The following is a 13708-nucleotide window of genomic DNA, read 5'->3' on the forward strand; positions in this document are numbered from 1 at the left end:
GAATGGTAAGAGAAGGTGACATAAGATGGGTGGTTTGGGATTTTCTTTTAAGGTGTGGTTCTGACACTTTTTTACTTTGGTGCAAGCTGCAAACCGTTCCCATTCTGTTTCCTCGCTTCCAACTTCGTTTCTAGAAACTCCTTTATCCTACAACCACGGAGGCTCTTGGGAACACAGCCCCAAACTGAGAATCCAGGAGGTGTCCCTGGGTTTGGGAAACTTTGAAACCTACGGGTAAAAAAAAAAAAAGACTTTATTCCCAGTGCTTCTGGCTCTTGCCCCCTGAGAGCCCCGTAAGGGCGCATGCGCCCGGGGGTGGGGGGCGGTCCAGGTCCAGCCCTCGACCCCTTACCCCCGGCCGGCTGGGGCCCTTGGAGGAGGTGGGAGCTCCAGTCCGCTCTCTCCAGCTCCAGTTCCTGATTTCCTCAGGAGCTGCGGGGCCGGGAGGGAGGGGGCTCCAGTGTTAGCGTAAGGATTTGAATGAGAAAGCAGGTTGTGGCGGCGGCGCCCCGCTCTCCCCTGCGCGTCTCAGGGTTTTCTGTTGGCTGGTGGGGAGAAGTGCGCTTCTGGGGGGCTTTTCCGTCCCTCGACGGGGTTTTGGAGTTGAAAGTCACAGGGGCCCACAATTCACCACCCCAGCACTTTGGAGGTTGCTCCTGTGCCAAGGACTCCCAGGAATCTTTCAACTGCCGTACACTCAAAGTTGAGCAGGTCAGTGCTTTGGGGGGGAGCTAGGCGGAAAGAGAACGAGGACTGGTACACCAGACCAGGTGTGCAAATGAGCAGGTGGCTCAAGTTCCTCTTCCCAGTCCCGGCCGGGACGCGCTCTTTAAGGGGCTGTGTGAGTATTGTGCGTGGGGATCCCCCAAACCCCCAGCGCGAACTGGACCACGGCTAGTCCTGGAGGGGGTTGGTTGGGGGGCGTAATTCAGAAGACGTGGGTGTGCGTGTGCCCGCGCCAGAAATGACTTGTCGAGTCGCCCGTGGCGGTGGATGGGGTTTCGTCCGTTGGAGGGCGAAGCTTTGCTGCAGGATGCTTCACCCACACGCGGGGTCCCCAGAACCGTACTCTGACCTCCCGACAGCGCGGAGAAAGCAGGTCCGCGTTTCCCAGAAAGGAAAAGTACGCTGTCCATTATTCTTGGGGAGTCTCACGACTCTTCCTGTGCTCGGTGACCCCACTCAGGACCCTTTCGGAGAAGGCCGGGTACACTCAGCGCGAGGAGGATTTACTCCATTACCCTTTCCTGGAATAAACGAGGGCACCGGAGCGACGCCGCGCGGGGAGGTGGAGGCAAGTCTCGGCTGCGCGGCGTCGCTCTCTGCGCCTGCGCGGGGTTCCCATGGCGACGGCGCCGCGAGTCCGAGATGCCACCAGGCTCGCCCCTAAGCCCAGTCCCCTGTTGGGCGTCTGCGGCCCCCTCTCTTCTCTTCCTTTTCTTTGTTTGTAACTCGGAATGAGTTTATGATCTCATTTTTACGCTAGCAGTTCAGCATTAAAACAATAACCAACTAAACTGAAATAGAAGACTGTCCCCCACCTCCCCGCCGTTTCGCATTACCATTTTGATCATTGGGGCAGTAACTGAACTGTTACCCCCACTAAATAAAATATATTTCCTTGGTGGTGAGGCATTAAAAAATTCAATCAGACCCTTGCTCTTGAGCAGTAAGGTTACAGACTTGGGCCTCCTTTGCGCAGGTGGTTAGTGCAGTGTGTGCAAACCCGAGCACCTGTGTCCTCCTTATGGCATGTTTATGAGAAGGAGATGAGCTCCAAAATGGACCGAAGTAAAATGCCACTGAAAAGAAACAAAAGCTTTCCCAGAAGGGGTGATTGTTTTTCCAGTTGCCCCTCAGTTTTGTTCACTTCTGAGGTTAATCTTCTGCAGGGAATGTTTCAAGAAGCCTTACTGGGAACCAGTCAGATTTCTCAAGCTTCCCATTAACAATGTCCTTTTCCTTTTCTTGAAATTGTGAGTCTCCACAGCTTCTATCCCTTTTAGGAAATCCCATTTATTTACACACAGGTTAGCATTTGGCAAGGGTACACATCTTAAGGACCTGAATCTTGTTGATCATTTTTCTAGGCTGCAGGATTAATATGTCTAGTTGTTATTAAATAAATATTGGTTAAAATTAAAATAGTAAAAGTTAAAAATGGAGTAACTCTTTCTGAATAAAGTGTGGCATAAAAATACTTTAGATGAAGAACTAGGGGTATGGTCTTGCTGTATCCTACTTTTAAACAATTTGCCTTCAAGAGTAGCAAATGTTTATTAGTGGTAGAAGTTTTCAGACAATATCCTTCCACCATCAGCAAATGAAGTCAACATAATATTACTTTTCAGCTGATTAGCAAATAACATGCTGTTAAAGTTATCTCTCCCATCCCATTCATTATAAATGCCTAGACATTATGCAATCCATCTAGCTCAAATGTTCAAAACTGTCCAATTAAGTTTTTTCCCCTTTTCTCATAATTAAAAAAAATAGAAACACTCTTAATTTTCAGGTTCAGATACTTTGTGACCCTATTTGGTGGTTTGTAACTGGCTCCAGTTCCGTAATTCTCAGTGACATGTGTTTCTGCTGGTTCCAGGAGGTGAACTGCAGTTTAGCAGATCATGGGATAATGAGATTGCAAGTGCTTGGGGGAAGGCTGGGGACAGGCATTGGGAAGGAGACAAAGGGAGGGAAGGTTGATGGGCAGAGCCAAGATTTATTGCTGCACCATATTCGGCATAAAAGCTGTTAAAGTTGCTGCTTCTGTTTGATACATTTTCTTACATCATCAATATCAATTGAACTTATTTTTAGAATCAGTCTTCTAAATAATTACAAGGATAGAATTATAAAAATAGAATATTGGTGCTTTGTGTTAAGGTGCCCTAATGTAATATAGTGGGAAAACTCTTGATTAAATGAGATTTATTCATTTAGTCAACAAATATTTACTGAAAACTGTATATAAGGCATATAAATCAATCTATATTCCTGCCTTCGATAAACTCAGAGTTGAGTTCTGAAATAATTCTAATGCTGTTTCAGGTTTTCAGAGTAAATACTTACAGTACTCTTAGGGAGAACAGTTGATTTAGTGCTGAGCAATCATATGTCTAGATTCAGAAACAAATGTTTAAACTTTGATTTAAAATAATCCTGAACATTGTTTCTGAGTATTTTAGATAAGTATATTGTGAGAAGCATTGTGTGCATCTGTTTTTTTTTTTTTTTTTACATTTTTGTTGTATAGACTGGGCCCTGCAACTTGCTGTCTTCACAAGTGCAGTGCTGAGTTTGAGAGGAACAGGGAAACCCTGTAATTCTCAGGTTTCTTAGATGAAGATAAGGTGAGTGATTCAGTAGTCCTTTGTTCTGGCTCCATGTTTCATGACATAATAAACCTCCTGCAGCTCCCTTCTAAGAATAGTGTTGGTCTGCATGCTTCAAGGATCATGACTGTTATTTCTCTGGGGAAAAAAAAAAAAAAAAGATAAAAAGATAAAATTATGATAGAAGGATAAAAGGAATACAGTAGAGCATTTAAACATTTAGACTTTTGAGCTGGAATAATTCTAGGCATTTGTAGTGAGTTTAGACTCGAAATCCATTATAGCTATGACAGACAACCCCCTGGCATAATACTGACCAAGGTTGACAAACCTTCCTCTTTTGGAGAATGTAGCAGGTTAGGGAGACTGTAGTCTCCTTTTTTTTTCTTTCCACCACCTCATGAGTTTAATAACAATAATCAGCTCAGAAAATCTTGCTGAAGAGCATCTCCACTTGGTTATTGCTCTTTGTCTATGAAAATCAGACTCTGCTGTGAAGTGTGGACCAAGTGGTGCAGAACTCATTACTTTGAACAATGCCTCCTCAGCCTGGGAAGCATGTTTTCTCTTCTCACTAGTAGGGGCTTATTCCAGGCTGGCTTTCCTCACAAGGAAAATCATTTAGACACAGTTCAGTGGACACTCACTCACATCTCTTTGACACCCGTGACCATTTTTGTTTAAGGAGAAATTCAGTACTGCTGTGGTACGGTGTACCGAATTAGAAGTGCGTTTTAAGGGCCCATGAAGAAGTTTACACAGCTTTGTGTCATTATCATCAGGGCCTCTGTTTTCTGTGCTTCAAAGTAGAAGAGGACAGGGTGGGTGCAGAGGGGACAACCAGGAGAACTTTTATAGCAAAGTTAAAGACATTCTCACCGACTGCATTTGGATGCACTAAGCTAAGCACCTGTGCCTCATTTTAGTCATAAAATTACAGAGCAGAAAAAGATGAATCTATCATGTTCATTATGTAAGTCAGGAAACCAGGGCCCAAGGTTGCTAAATGATTTTCTTAAAATCACATGGCTAATAAATGGCAGAATTGGGATGAAGATGCCAAGTTTCTGATTTTTAATGATTCTATTTCCAGGAAATCAATGTCAGGCACATATGAAATCCTTGCTCTAGACTTGAAGTTACTATAGCTGTAGACATAAAATGATAAACAGCAATGTCCTGTGATTTAATTTCACTGAGTAGAATTGACAGTGAGCGCCTTTTGATTATATATTTGGTTATACACATGTGTATATCATACGAACACATGGTTTGCATATATGCAGAAGAGCTTTTTCAATTATTATCTATTTTAGTCTGAGGAATTCTGGCATCATTATGATTTAATGTAATGGGAAACAGTTTTTCTGGTTATTTAGTAAAAATTTGAAGGTGTTCTGCAAGAAAAGGAGAAAATGAATACTAATGTGTTCTGACCACGTGGCTCGACATTTACTGTGTGTCTCTTTAAAGCCCACAATAATCAGGAGGCAGGAATTCTCTCATGTCCCTGATGAGGCTCAGAGAGGTTCATTTCTTGCTCAAGATCTAAGCCAGCATGGAACAGACTTGGAATTTGAGCCTGGGTCTTTCAGCCTATGTGTTCTATCAGATCATGTTGCCACTTGGGAAACAAAGACTAAGTTTATGAAAAATACTGGGTTGGTTTTCTTTTCAAACTCTTCTATCCAAAGTACAGGCAGGTAGAAACGTTTCTAATCAGCTGTTTGGTGAGTGAAGAAGCTGCATTCCCTATGTGGAGTTTAGGAGGTTATAAATTCAGCCCTGGTTCCAGAAAAACACTCAAGACTGTTTGTAAACTGTGTTGGCTATTTGTTTAGAAGTGAGTGGTGTTTAGCTTCTCTTCTGCAGGGGCTTTTCTACATCAAAGCGGCTCACTTATTTATCACTTCTGGATTGTTGTCAAATTGCAGCGGGTCTAAGAGGACCCCTCATGGTTTTAATGTGTGTTTTCTGGCATCCTAAGACTTAAATATTAGTTTTATCTTCTGTAACCTTTGCCCACTTATTTTCTTGAAATAGTAGTGAGAGACATTGCTGGAATGAACCAGTGGGTATCTTCCTGTAATGCTTTTCCAATTGGAGATCAGAATTATCTTGGATAATTGCTAACTTGGATAATAACTATCTTGGATAGTTGCTGAAAATTTCTTTTTTTCTTTTAAAGATTATTTATTTTGAGAGACAGAGAGGGAGGGTGTGTGTATGCAAGTTGGGGAGGGGCAGAGAGAGAGGGAGAGAGAGAAACTCAAGAAGGCTCCAGGCTGTCAGTGCAGAGCCTGACATGGGGCTTGATCTCATGAACTGTGAGATCATGACCTGAACTGAAATTAAGAGTGGCTGTTTAACCAAGTGAGCCACCCAGGTGGTCCAGTTGCGGAAAATTTCTAAACAAGCTGGAGTTTTGGTGCCCCTAAAACAGCTCTGCTTTGTTGTTGAGAAATTGGAACTGGATTGGACTGGGCTGGTTTACCCACGCAGAAACTGAAGCTTATGAATGTCTGCACTTAACACAGCTGAGCTGCGTTGAACCTTGACATTGCTGGCAGACATTTGGTCTAGTGTTCTTAGTAGCAAACCATGCTTTAAAAGCACACCTCTCTCCTGGCCCTTCTTACTCCCTATGTCTGACTCTAGCAGGGAAGAGAAGTTTGAGGGTTTCAGAAAATGGATGCTGGACTCCACTTTGGAATCAGTCTTGGCTTTGGGTACTACACAGGAAGGACCCCGGCAGGTTCCAAGGTTTCCCTCTTCTTGAGTATCTGTGGCTTACCCTACTAGCAGCCTCTTTTCTCTGTGGCTGGTTCTTCTTAACTTAACAAGGGACTTACACACTTGTCCAGACATTCAGGTGCCCATGAATTATCAATACCCGCTAAAAGGCAGAAGGATCTAGTGCTAGCATATGTGTTACTGATTAACTGATCTGAGGCAATCCTCGCTTCTTTTCATCTGCCTTCACTTCCTTGTTGCTAATCCACAAGAACCAAACATTCGAATTTAGCTTCCTACTTCCCTCTTCTCTCCCTCTTGAATTTCATCGAAGGGGCCTTTGTACCCCGGAACAGGTTTCCATGGAGTGTTAATGTTGCCTCTGCAAAACTACCCTTGGTGGGAACTTTGAAGATCTATAGTTTTTTTCAGGGATCAATCAGAATCCTGGACCAGAAATTCAGTGAGTTGATTTGTTGTGTAATTGTATGCAGTTTAGTTTTTTAGATCTCACCCGTTTTTTTTTTCTTTCTTCCAAACAACTCTCTCTTAACTTTGAATGATATGGGAGATGTTGAAAAGAAATTTGTCTTTTTAAAAGAGATTTCTTTATAGACAGGAGTAATGTGTTCATATAAGGAGTTAAGATTATGTAAAGATTTTTTGAGTTTTATTTCAATTTAAAGACATGGTTCCATGTAGCCATTTGTGTAAAAGAGAAGAAAAGGGAAGGTTGAGAAAAAAAAAAAGGTAAGGTTTCCTTGTATGCATATAGAATATATCTGAAAGAATATACAAGAAACTAATAATGTTGGTTGCTGAGAGACAGATACGAGGTAAACTATTCATTTTATACCCTTTTGTGCCTTTTGAATTTTGAAGCTTAAATTCAATACATAAAATTAAAGTAAAAAATAAAAAGAATGCTTGGGTTTGAATAATAAAGACCTGAATAAGTAATCACATCCTGACTCCTAAGTGGTAAAAGTAGGAGACTGGGAAGTAATTCCAGTATAATTAATGTATAGAGTTATATTAGTTGCAGGTGTATAATGTAGTGATTCAACAATTCTATACATTACTCAGTGCTCATCATGGTAAGTGTCCTCTTCCTCTCCTTCACCTATTTCATCCATCCCCCATCCCGCCTCCCCTATGGTAACCATCAGTTCTCTACACTTAAGAGACTATTTTTTAGTTTGTCATTTTTCTTTGTTCATTTGTTTTGTTTCTTAAATTCTACACATGAGTGGAATCATATGGTATTTGGGTTTCTCTGACTTTTTTCACTTAGCATTTTACCCTCTAGGTCCATCCATGTTGTTGCAAATGGCAAGATTTCATTCTTTATTATGGCTGAATATTATTCTATTCTCTTTCTATCTATAGTGCCTCTTCTTTATCCATTCATCTATGGGTGGACACTTGGGTTGCTTCCATATCTTGGGTATTGTAAATAATGTGCTAAACATAGGGGTGCATATATCTTTTTTAATTAGTATTTTCATATTCTTTGAGTAAATACCGAATAGTGGAATTGCTGGATCATAGGGTAATTCTCTTTGTAATTTTTTGAGGAACCTCCATCTGTTTTCCACAGTGGCTGCACCAGTGTGCATTCTCACCAACAGTGCACAAGGATTCCTTTTTCTCCACATCCTCACCAATATTTGTTGTTTCTTATGTTTTTGATTTTCGCCATTCTGACAGGTGTGAGGTGATACCTCTTTGGGGTTTTGATTTGTATTCTTTCTTACTAGCTTTTTAACTCTCACCAAAGTTTACATTTAGTAATTGTTTTTTCACATTTAGTTTTTTGTTTTGTTTTGCTTTTGTTAAGAGATGGGGCTTGAACTCACAACCCTGAGATGAAGACCTGAGCTGAGATCAAGAGTCAGACACTTAACTGACTGAGCCACCCAGGCACCCCTCACATTCAGTAATTTGTAAGAGCAGTTTTCCTTAAACTCTTCTGAATAACAGGGCTGGGGAAGTTTTTTGATTTGTTTTCTTTCTTTCATAAAACATCACCTATTGGTTGCAGCCAGACTCCATGGGCCAGTGGAAATCAGACTTTCCCACTCCTGAGCAGCCAACCTCTCTAAAGGCTGGGAGTGTGTTTATGGAGCAAAGGCTAGAAAGTCCCCCGCCCATTACTTTCCCCCATAGAGAAATCTGTAACGTGATTATTCTTTTATTTTCCTGAGCAGTGTCTGAATGTGATTGTCAGAGGAATCTTTTCTTCTCAAATTGAAAAAAAAAAAAAGCTTGTATACAAGTGTTTTATTCTGAACCATAGTGTTTTGTTTTGTTTTAAATGAGTCGCGAATTGGAAGTATTTTTCTGTTTACTGGGTAAGTCATTAAAATACAGTCTTAGAAGAGAGTGAACACAAACTGTTTACAAACTTCTTTTTTCACTCATCAAAAGAGAGAAATGTGAAATCTGTTATTTAGTGTCCAAGTTTCAGTCAAAAGCAAAAACTCAAGTCAGGACCAGTTCTCAACACATTCTTAAGTTTCTCATCCCATTTTGGTGAAATAAATAAAAAAGTGTACATCTGTCTACAAAATTCTTCTTATTGCTGTGTATTTATTTGCTGGAAAAGAATAGCTGAATAGGTCCTACATTCTCATGCTTAACAATTTAAAAAACTTAAAAGGGCATTTAGTGAAAATCCTCTCTTACCTCTGTCCCTCAGTCATCCAGTTATATCTCTAATAGACCAACAGTATCATTCATTTCTTGTGTATTTTTTTCAGAACAACACACATGTGTAATTATGTATACAATGTATATAGTAGTACCCACCTTGTCTGCGGTTTCGCTTTCTGCAGTTTCAGTAACTGGGAACAAAAGATCCTCCTGACGAATCATCAGAGGGTCAGTAGCAACCTAACACTACGTCATTCACCTCGCTTCCTCTCGTTTCGCGGGCGTTTTGACATCTCACACCATCACAAGAAGGGTGAGTAGGTACAGGGTGTTTTGAGAGCAAGAGAGACCACATTTATTACATACATAACTTTCCTTACGGTACACTGTCATAATTGGTACACTTTAGTAGTTGTTAATCGCTTACCGTGCCTGATTTATAAATTAAGCTTCATCATAGGTACATATAGGGAAAAAAACGTAGTTCGTATAAAGCTCGGTACTATCAACCATTTTAGGCATCCACTGGGGGTTTTGGAACCTATCTTGTGTGGATAAGGGGGGAACTGTACATGCAAATACATATGGATGCTTTTTCCCCTCCTTTTAAAAATAAAGTGGTAGTGCACCAGCCACCTGATTTTGCTTTTTTTTTCTTATAACCATGTGTTTTATCATTCTGTATCAACATATAGAGCTTCTTAATTCTCTGTTAAAAAACTTTTCTTTTTTCTTTTTTTTAATGTTTATTTATTTTTGAGAGAGAGAGACAGAGTGCAGGCGGGGGGGGGGGGGGGGGGGCGGCAGCGGCGGAGAGTGAGAGAGAGAGACTCAGAATCTGAAATAGGCCCCAGGCTCTGAGTTGTCAACACAGAGCCGGAAGCGGGGCTCGAACCCAGGAGCCGCAAGATCATGACCCTCTGAGCCAAAGTCAGACACTTAACCGACTGAGCCACCCAGGCACCCCAAAAAACTTTTATTTCTCTAGAGCAGTTTTAGTTCACAGCAAAACTGAGGGAAGGTACAGAGATTTCTCATATATTTCCTGCCTCCACGTGTGCGTTGCCTGTCCACATTATCAACATTACCATGATCAACATTCCCCACCAGAGTGGTTACATTGATTACGATTGATGAGACCTACACTGACACATCATTATCACCTAAAGTACGTGATTTACCTTACTGTTCACTCGGTGTTGTACATTCTGTGGGTTTGGACAAGTGTGTAATGACCTGTACCCATCATTATGGATTTGTACAGAGAATTTTCACTATTGTAAAAATCCTGTTTTGTGCCTGTTTATCTCTCCCTCACCCTTTAACTTCTGGCAACCACTGATGTTTTCACTGTCTCCATAGTTTTGACTTTTTCAGAATGTCATATGGTTGAAATCCTATAATATGTAGCCTTTTCAGATTGGCTCAGTAGTATGCATTTAGGTTTCCTTCATGCTTTTTTTTTTTCTTTCATAGCTTGACAGCATGTTTTTTTAGCACTAGATAATATTCCATTGTCTGAATGTATCACAGTTTCTTTATCCATTCGCTTACTGAAGGACATCGTGGTTGCTTCCAAGTTTTGACAATTATGAATACAGCAGCTGTGAACATCTATGTGCAGGTTTTTCTGTGAACATAAGTTTTTATTAAAAAAATTTTTTTTAAGTTTATTTATTTTGAGAGCACGAATTAGTTAGGGGGAGAGAGCGAGAATCCCAAGCAGGCTCTACACTGTTAGCATAGTGCCCATCGTGGGGCTCCAAGCCACGAACTGTGAGATCACGACCTGAGCTGAAACCAACAGTTGGATGCTTAAAAGACTGAGATGCCCAGGTGCCTCTGTGAACATAAGTTTTTAATTCTTTCGGGTAAATACCAAGGAACATGATTGCAAAATTGTATGGTAAGTTTATACTTAGTTTTGTAGGAAACCACCAAAACTGTTCCCAAGTGGCTCTACCCTATTACATTTCCACCAACAGTGAATGAACGTTTCATGCTCCACATCCTTGCCAGCATTTGGTGTTGTCAGTGTTCTGGATTTTGGCTCCTCTAACAGGTGTGTAGTGGTATCTCATCATTGTTTTATTTATTTTTTTAAGTTTATTTATTTATTTTGGGAGAGAGAACGAGCAGGGGCGAGGTAGAGAGAGAGTGACGGAGAGAGAATCCCAATCCCATGCAGACACCACACTGTCAGCAAAGAGCCCAACACAGTGCTCAATCTCATGAACCTGTCGGATAATGACCTGTGCCAAAATCTGGTTAAATTGGATCCTTAACAGACTGAGCCACCCAGGTGCCCCTCGTCATTGTTTTAATTTTTATTTCTTGGTGATATATGATGAATGACATCTTTTCATATGCCTATTTATCATCTGTATATCTTCTTTGGTGAGGTGCCTCTGAAGACTTTTGGCTCATTTTTAATTGGATTATTTTCTTACTGTGTTTGGAGTTCTTTGTATATTTTGGATAACAGTCCTTTTTCAGTTGTGCCTTTTACAAAGATTTTCTCCCAGTCTGTGACTTGTCTTCTCATTCTCTTGTCACTGTGTTTCACAGAGCAGAAGTTTTTAATTAAAAAAAATGTTTTTTTAACGTTTTATTTATTTTTGAGACAGAGAGAGACAGAGCATGAACGGGGGAGGGGCAGAGAGAGAGGGAGACACAGAATCGGAAGCAGGCTCCAGGCTCTGAGCCATCAGCCCAGAGCCCGACGCGGGTCTTGAACTCACGGACCGCGAGATGGTGACCTGAGCCGAAGTCGGACACTTAACCAACTGAGCCACCCAGGCGCCCCTTAATTTTAATGAAATCCAGCTTATCACTTGATTCCTTCATGGGCAGTGCTTTTGGTGTTGTATCTAAGATGTCAGTGGCACACTCAAGGTCATCTGAATTTTCTCCTGTGTTATCTTCTAGGAGTTTTAGAGTTTTGCATTTTACATTTAGATCTGTGATTCATTTTAAGTTAATTTTTGTGAAGGATGTAAAGTCTGTGTCTGGGTTCCCTTTCTTTACATGTGAATGTCCAGCTTTTCTAGCACAATTTGTTGAAAAGACTGACTTTGCCCCATGGTATTGCTTTGCTTTTTTATTTTATTTTTTAAGTCTATTTTGAGAGAGAGACAGCAAGAGCATGAGCAGGGGAGGGGCAGAGGGAGAAGGAGAGAGAGAATCCAAGGCAAGCTTCAGGCTGTCAGCAGGCTCGTTTTCATGAACTGAGATCATGAAACTTATGAACTCAACTTATGAACTGAGATCATAACCTGAGCCAAAATCAAGAGTCAGACGCTTAACCAACTTAGCCACCCACACGCCGTACCTCCCCCAAAAAGAATTAAAATTTTAGCACATGAAAAACAAAGCTGAGTTTCCACAACTTAAACATATTTGACTAGATTGTATTTATGCTCTCTTGAGCTTGAGAATTCTTATGACCAATCCAGGTTTAATATCCCATTTACTTTTGTAACTATTGCTTTGAGGACCAATTTCTGATATTTCTATGTCTGCATATAGCAGGGACTCTCTGTTGATCATTTCTCTGCTGGCTTTAGATAAACTAAACTTTAACTTTATTACTATTATCTTCGGCTAAAATCTTTTTTTTTTAATTAAAAATAATTTAATGTTTATTTTATTTTTGAGAGAGAGAGAGAGAGAGAGAGCGAGCACATGTGCAGGGAAGAGGCCGAGAGAGAGGGAGACATAGTATCTCAAGCAGACTCCAGGCTCTAAGCTGTCAGCATAGAGCTCGCCGTGGGGCTCAAACTTCCGAACCGCGAGATCATGACCCTAGCTGAAGTTGGATGCTTAACCATCTGAGCCACCCAGGTGCCCCTCCCTTTTAATGTTTTTTTAATGTTTATTTTTGAGAGAGAGAGAGAGAGAGAGAGAGAGAGAGAGAGAGAGAGAGAGAGAGAGAGAATGAGCAGGGGAGGAGCAGAGAGAGAGACACACACACAGAATCTGAAGCAGGCTCTATGCTCCGAGCTGTCAGCACAGAGCCTGACGTGGGGCTTGAACTCCTGAAGGGTGAGATCATGACCTGAGCCAAAGGCAGATGCTTAACTAACTGAGCCACCCAGGCACCCCATTAGGCTAAAATCTTTATAAAAATGTTTTATTGCTATTATCCTTCTAAAGAGAGGTCTTTCTCAAGACTTAGATTCTGAATAATTTATGTTTAAAGCATTCTTGGTGAAATGTTATTTTTATCAATTTCTTTATATGTTCTTTGTTGTATCACATTACATTAAACAGCATACTAATAATGTATGTGAGTAATTTTTACCTTGATAACTGAGAGCAGTATTTTGGGCATATACGATTCCTTTCTCCTAAGATGTCCCTCTCACCTAACCCTTTTTCACTATTATTTTTTAAAGTTTTTTTTTTTTTTTTAAAGTAAGCTCTACGCCCAATGTGGGGCCTGAACTCAAGACCACCAAATCAGGAGACACATATTCTACCAACGGAGCCAGCCAGGCACCCTCTTCTTCCCTCTTTTAAACCTACTGATCCTTTGAGATCTATCTCTACTATCCCACCCTCCAAGGCACTCTTTCCTGAGTGACTTGCTTTCCTTTTTTGGACTCCTACAGTATGCTTCATTTGCCATCTTTCATATATCCTGCCCTTTCCAGGGTAGGTTTTTTATCAATTTTTCCTCTTTCTAGGTATGCCCTATTTTCCCATCTGGATTGTCAGTTTCTTTTCTTTTCTTTTTTAAGTAATGTGTGCTGTCCACATAAGGCTTGAACTCACGATCCCAAGATCAAGAGTTGCATGCTTACCAACTGAGCCAGCCAGGTGCTCTTAGATTGTTAGTTTCTTAAATTATTTTGGAGACAGAGAGAGACAGAGCATGAACGGGGGAGGGGCAGAGAGAGAGGGAGACACAGAATCGGAAACAGGCTCCAGGCTCTGAGCCATCAGCCCAGAGCCCGACGCGGGGCTCGAACTCATGGACCGCG

The 13708-nt window shown here is 41.2% G+C and overlaps 1 protein-coding gene across 7 annotated transcripts in view; it reads left to right on the plus strand.

The window, feature by feature from the left end:
- The first annotated feature begins 335 nt into the window (after positions 1 to 335).
- The window catches only part of PLCH1 (phospholipase C eta 1), a 217384-nt gene continuing 204011 nt past the window's right edge, over positions 336 to 13708 (plus strand). For 3 of the 7 annotated variants that reach the window (XM_027061568.2, XM_027061566.2, XM_027061570.2), the window contains exon 1: positions 340 to 711. The gene's annotated coding sequence lies outside the window, so the exon portion shown is untranslated. Of the gene's footprint in view, positions 712 to 2246; positions 3354 to 13708 lie in introns of those variants that run through there. The other 4 variants (XM_027061565.2, XM_027061561.2, XM_027061569.2 and 1 more) reach the window with 4 other exon arrangements.

This window comes from Acinonyx jubatus, chromosome C2 (assembly GCF_027475565.1).
Source record: "Acinonyx jubatus isolate Ajub_Pintada_27869175 chromosome C2, VMU_Ajub_asm_v1.0, whole genome shotgun sequence".
In the NCBI taxonomy this organism is placed as follows: Eukaryota; Metazoa; Chordata; class Mammalia; order Carnivora; family Felidae; genus Acinonyx; species Acinonyx jubatus.